The following is a 6,365-nucleotide window of genomic DNA, read 5'->3' on the forward strand; positions in this document are numbered from 1 at the left end:
CTGGAGCCCAACGTAGTGATTTCAAACCTGGCCCGTATCCGGCCCGGGCCCGAAAGAGCCTGGCTTGGCCCGGCCCGGTCCGGCTCGGTTCGACCCATCAGCCTTTGAGTCTATACGAAGCGTGGTCGAGTTTTCGCTTATAGTGAACATACCGTCATGCGATAAACGGGTGCCGGGCGGTCTTCAAGCTGCATCAAGCAGCCTCTTGCCCGGCGTTCCCTCTTCCTGTCTACTCTGTACCTGCGGGAGAAATAAACATTTCATCTAATTTCATTACTAGTCGAAAACGCACAGATTATTATTCGGATATTCTATGTGAAAACACATACATACAATGGACAGAGCGGAAAATAGGCAAGGAGCAGTCTGCCAATTGCCACCGAAAGTGGCACAACGCATTCTTACTCTTTAGAAAGGAGGATGTAGTAGAAAAAATGGTTTGAAAGAGGCAGATCTCATGGGGGGCAGGCTTTCTCTAAAGTTCCAGGAGAAAGAAGGAAAGAAAGAAAGAAAGAAAGAAAGAAAGAAAGACCGAGAGTACATCTTTTGATCACCAAGCTCGTGCATTGAGATGTGATATGAAGTACCGTACTACACTTTCCAAATAGTTGTGCAGCGAAGGCTTCGGTGAACACACTCGCACACAAAGCTAGCCATTTCATCTCACATGTGAATATCATATTATCATTGCGATGTATGGTGATGAAAATAGAGCAAGTAAACTTGTTCCAAATGTAAATATAAATGCTCTGGTCGATTGCCTTCCCGGAATACCATGATACACAGTAAGTAGAAGCTTTTTTCATTGCATAGAAACTGGTGACCCGCAAGGGTAAAGACTGTTTCGCGTCTCGCTCAACAAGTGCAACGCGCGGGGACGCGGATTGCCGAATCCAGTACGTAGAACGCGCGCGTGACGCAAGCAGCCGTACTCTCTGGGTGAGGCACCCTAGCCGTACTGTCTGGGTATACGGCTTGCACTTCACGCGAGGGTTTTGAATGACTTCAACCCCTTTCGAAGAAGCTGCAAACCTAATCTTTACCGGAACGCGTCGGAGGGTGTTCCCATTGTTCACACACGCCTTATCATCCATCATGTGGTTTTGATGCTTGTTCTGTGGTTTTTCTTTTAAATACGAGTGCTGAGCTGTATGCTCTATGCCTGATTTCAAAGGACATATGCTTGCACTAGTGGCGCATGGCTAAAGACACTGCGGAGCTGATCGGTTCCCAGCTGGTCATGGCTATACGAAGTGTATAAGCATTTCCTTGTGGTCCGTGGCATCGGGGAACGCCTCGCGAAGCACTTGCAGTCTGTGCACATGTAGGGGAAGTGGGGCGAAAGCTATGGACAGTGTACGGAGGGCCAGACAGAACGCCGGGATGACGTCACGGCGCATGCGCAGTAGCGCGCAGCTGGTGGGAGCTCGGCCGAGCCGCCGTCGGAGGCGCATGCTGCAGTCACGGACACCGCGAGCGTTAGGCGCTAATGCGCGGAGAAGCGCGGTTTGCGTCGGCAGCACCTCTACGCGTTGCCTCGTTGGTGCTGCTATAGTGCCTAGAATATACTAGGCACTATAGTGCTGCTACAATTTGTTTCTCTTTCTCGCGCTCTCATTTTCTCTTTCTCTCTCCCGAGCATAGCGCGCGACGCGGGTACTCTCTCTCGGTCTCATTTTCTCTTTCTCTCTCCCGAGCATAGCGCGCGACGCGGGTACTCTCCCTCGCTCTCATTTTCTCTTTCTCTCTCCCGAGCATAGCGCGCGACGCGGGTACTCTCTCTCGCTCTCATTTTCTCTTTCTATTCAATTGTTAGCCTGGCGTTTTTAGGGGCGAAGCCCCTTATTGCGGCACCCGTTCCGTCCCCATCGTCGTAGTAGTAGTGTGTAACCAGTAGTGTGTAACCAGTCTGAGAAAAATGAGAAAAAAATTCCGAAGTTGTGTCCGTAGCGCGCAATCGAACCAGGGACCCCTCGCTTCCGAGCGCGCGGCGTTAGCCCACTACGCCACGAAGCGGACATGGACACACGCACCACGATGGCAATAAATACCCAACATTAACGAAAGGCCGCGTTTCTAGCGCGTTTCTAACTCGTTTGTGCTAGCGCGTTACGGCTCGTGTAAGAAGCTGGTGTAAGACACTGTGGCCTCTCCGCCTTACCTTCAACGCGTTTCGAACGCGCTGCCCAAAGCGGTGGCAAGTCAAGTTCAAGTCGAGGAGCGTTTATGAATACGGGGGGTATACTCTCTCAGCAGTCATGTGATGGCGTCGGCAAACGCGGTGCACGTTCCGGCATGTGTAAATGGCTGCGTAAGACGCTGTGGCCGCTCCTCCTTACTAGAGAGTACTGCACGTTTCTAACGCGTTTGTGCTAGCGTCCCCTTATGCGGGAGATCCGATGATTCCCTCCGGAGCTTCGCCCACTCATCATCATTCACCCCGTGGATATGCTGTGATTTTTTTGCTTACGCCAACGACACGAACATTTCTTTGGCTGGTAAAGGTATGCAGCTTCGCTGTAAAAATAAACGCCATTGCGTCCGAACTGCAACTTGCCCCTTTCTATGGATGACGGTGAACAAACTGCCGCCTGCAGATTCACCGGCTTCAGTCTTGAAGTGACAGGCCGCCTGGCATTATTATGAGCTTTTCGAACCAGTCAACAAGGGACGAATGGCTCAAGAAAAAATCAAAGCGCCTTTCTTAAAGAAAGATGGTTGAACGCGAAGCTGTCTCCCATGCAAACTCAATCAAAGTCCAAAGCCAATGACCACGCAACGAACCCAAGAAATGCTGAGCGACCCGATGCGATGCATATGTGATTTGATTGCTTGTTTTGGATTCTATTTTTTGAACGTTGAAGTTGAATGAAGACACATTTCAGTAAATTACATAGCCTTTATTGAACATGTAACCATTGATTATACGCACTCACGCACTTTCACGGACTGTATGCCGTTGCCGATACACGAGATCGACCTTACGGGCACGATCGCACTCGCGCTTACGTTCGCGTTCGACAGCCTCTTCTTCTGCCTTGAGCTACATCCACGGCTATACCCATGGTGGCGGCCGCGAATGCATTGCGTGACGCGCGTAATGCAATGCAGATATATACAGTTCGTCTGGATAGCGTGGCGCTGCAGTTCCAATTGTTCTTATCGGTACAACTACGAATGCAAACTGTAGTGTTCTACGATACCGATGTCGTGCGCCGTTCTATTGTTTGCGCAGATTCGCAGATAGTTCCATTGTGTAAGTTGGCTTTCCTGCAGTGAGTTTTCGGCGCTCAAGGACGAATCAGTGAGACATAGAAAGCTTCGTTTTAAAAAGGTTTTGTCAATCGCTCGGCATGGACTGTTCGTGACTGAAAACTTGACTGCGCAGAATCGAATGCTCCTAAGGGCTGCGAAAAAGTGGGCCCGCGTTAACAATTTCCGCTTCGCATGGCAGCGCGCTCGAAAGCGTTTGTAAGAAAGGATGAGAGCGATCGTGCACACTTGATAAAGTTTGCTGCTGATCTGACTACGATCGCTTCTTGAGTAGGTGGGCCGAATGTAACTTTGTAGTTAACACGACAACGTTGCTACCGTCAAATTCAATGTTTTCGTCGGATGTTCGTGATAATAGAGAGTTTTAGAAAAGGGGCCCCAAAAGTTTGGGGCCCCAAAGAGCTTTGCGGGTGTTAGCGTTGTGGCATGCAAGAGCGATGAGTTTTAGAATAGGGCTTTGCGTTTGCGAATACCGTCTTGCGCTTGCAGCGCCACTAGGGTGCCAAAGAAAAGCTATTATAAATATTAAAATAAACTATACCAATTTATGATAGGAAGAGTAATTTTGACTTTCGTGGTTTTGCGTTTAATTGCAATTAAGGTGTTATTCTATTAGCAGCAAGCGATTTATTGCGCCTAATTTTGAGTAACCAACTTGACGTGCCTTCACCAGCCAAGCTAATCCACGTTAGGCCTACGAGCCATGAAATCGACAATCGAATTCAGAATCAGCGGCGTCTAATGAATCAATCTTCATTACACACGTTAGTTGAGAGAAAGCGATAACCGCAGTCACTTCTCCTAGCTTACTAACTTCACGCGTTACCACAAATCAAGCCGAGTTTGGTACTCGGAGAGCCGCCGCTTCGATGGGTGCCGCCATGTTTGTTGACGCAAAACTTTTGGGGCTGCTTTTGGGGCTCCCGCTAAATCGGCGAAATAGCGTGCCCAACGCAAAACCCAAACGCAGTTAGCGTCTCACGCAAGTGCAGTGGTGTCGACGCTATTTCTTTGGGGCCCCAAAACGTTTGGGGCCCCTATTCTAAAACTCTCTAATGTCCACTCACAGAATAGCGGATCGAGTAGTTGCACACACATCAACTGCCAGTCTGTAAAAAATAAAATAGGATGAGCTGGACATCTTTTTCAGCAGCCTAAACTTTGATTTTCATTACATAATGCTTTCTGAAATGCGGTACAATGATTGTACGATCCCCTGGCGTCTGCCAAAGTACGAGTGCTTTACACAATCAAGAAAGAATTCGCGCGGTGGCGGGGTTAGCTTACTTGTGTGCGATTCATTTAATGCATACTGTTTTCAAGAGTTTTCTTGTGTTCATGAAGACTACGAGGTATTGTCTGTTTTACATGCGCGCACTGTTTATGCTCTTGTCTACAGACCACAGTGATGTAATCTGCAGAACTCTTTTCAGTTTTTTTTAGAAATATTTAAATTGAATAGTCGAATCTCAGTATAAATTGATTTATGGTGGCGATTTCAATATAGAAATGCTGATTGACTGCAATCTGACACGTGATTATGAATTGCTGTTAAAATCTTATGGGTGTTTCAATGTTGTCCATATTCCTACCAGAATTAGCTGCGATAGGTCCACTTGCCTTTACTTGTTTATTACTAACTACGGATCAAATAGTGTTAAATGGGGTACTATTTCATATACAGCTAGAGCGATCACATTCCTGCTTTCTTCACTGTTAAACGGAAAGTTAATAGGGCACCAGAACGAGTTTGTTTCTTACAAATTACAGAAGATCGGCTTGTACATTTTCGCGATGACTTACGTCATGTGGTTTGGGATAGTGGTATTTCTTCTACAAGTGCTGATCGTGCTTACGATGCTTTTATGGAAACGTTCATTCCTTATTATGGTAAACATTTCCCTTCCTGTCCTAAAGTATCCACTCCATCAAGGATACGCAACCCCTGGGTAACAACTGAATTGTTTATGAAAACAAAGGAAAGAAAATTTATTCAATAAATTCATCACATCCCGGGATCCTGGTGACTTAGGAGTGTCAAAATCAAGCCTGTAAAGTTTGTAATAGACATAATAGCTCCAGTACTTAACCAAATTAACAATGTCTACCTTTCCACAGGTATGTTTCCGCATAGAATGCAGATGGCGAAAGTGGTTGTACTGTTTACAAAAGATCGCGAAACTGCACTATATAATTATAGACCAGTGTCTATTGTGCCTATATTTTCGAAAGGTTTGAAAAAGATTATATTTTGCAGAATATCTGACTTTCTGGACAAGCGCTATTTGATAACTAAACAACAGTACGTTTTCCGCAAAAAATACGTCAACGCAGCTTGCTTTGCTTGAACAAAAAGAACTTATTCTAAACAATTTTGAGCAACATTTTCTAACACTGGGAGTATATGTCGACTTCTCAAAAGCATTTGATTCTATAAATCATGATATCTTGCTTAATAAGTTGCACCACTATGGTATACGCGGCATCGCACTTGACCTGATTAGGTCATACTTAGGTCATAGACAGCAGTTTGTACAAATAAATAGTTTTAAGACTCCAGTTTGGTCGGTCCATGTAGGTGTACCCCAGGGCAGTATTCTCGGGCCACAGCTTTTAAATATTATTGTTAACGATCAAGTAAACATTAATATTGATACGCACTATGTTCTCTATGCCGATGACACCACGTCATTTTTTTTTCATCTACCCGCTCTACCGAATTGATTACAAGAGCTAATGCAGTTTTGAATAAACTGCACAAATGGTCACTTGGTAACTGTTAGACTATTGATTCGGAGAAGACTAAAGCTGTGGTATTTAGCACTAAGAACATGCAAATTACTTTCGAGCAAGATTTAATAATGAACAACGCTAAAATTGAACTTGTAAATGAGGTAAGATTTTAGGAGTATTTTTTGACCATACCATGACCTGGCATAGCCACATAGCCGTTCTTGGTCGTGATCTCCCACAAATCCCTGGAATCCTTTATTATTTAAACTACCTTCCTCGTTTTAATAAATAATTTATACATAATTCATTTTTGAGCCCTTTAAACTATTGTTGTCTTGTCTTGGGTAAGACTTCTGAAA

This window comes from Dermacentor silvarum, chromosome 8 (assembly GCF_013339745.2).
Source record: "Dermacentor silvarum isolate Dsil-2018 chromosome 8, BIME_Dsil_1.4, whole genome shotgun sequence".
Lineage (NCBI taxonomy): Eukaryota > Metazoa > Arthropoda > Arachnida > Ixodida > Ixodidae > Dermacentor > Dermacentor silvarum.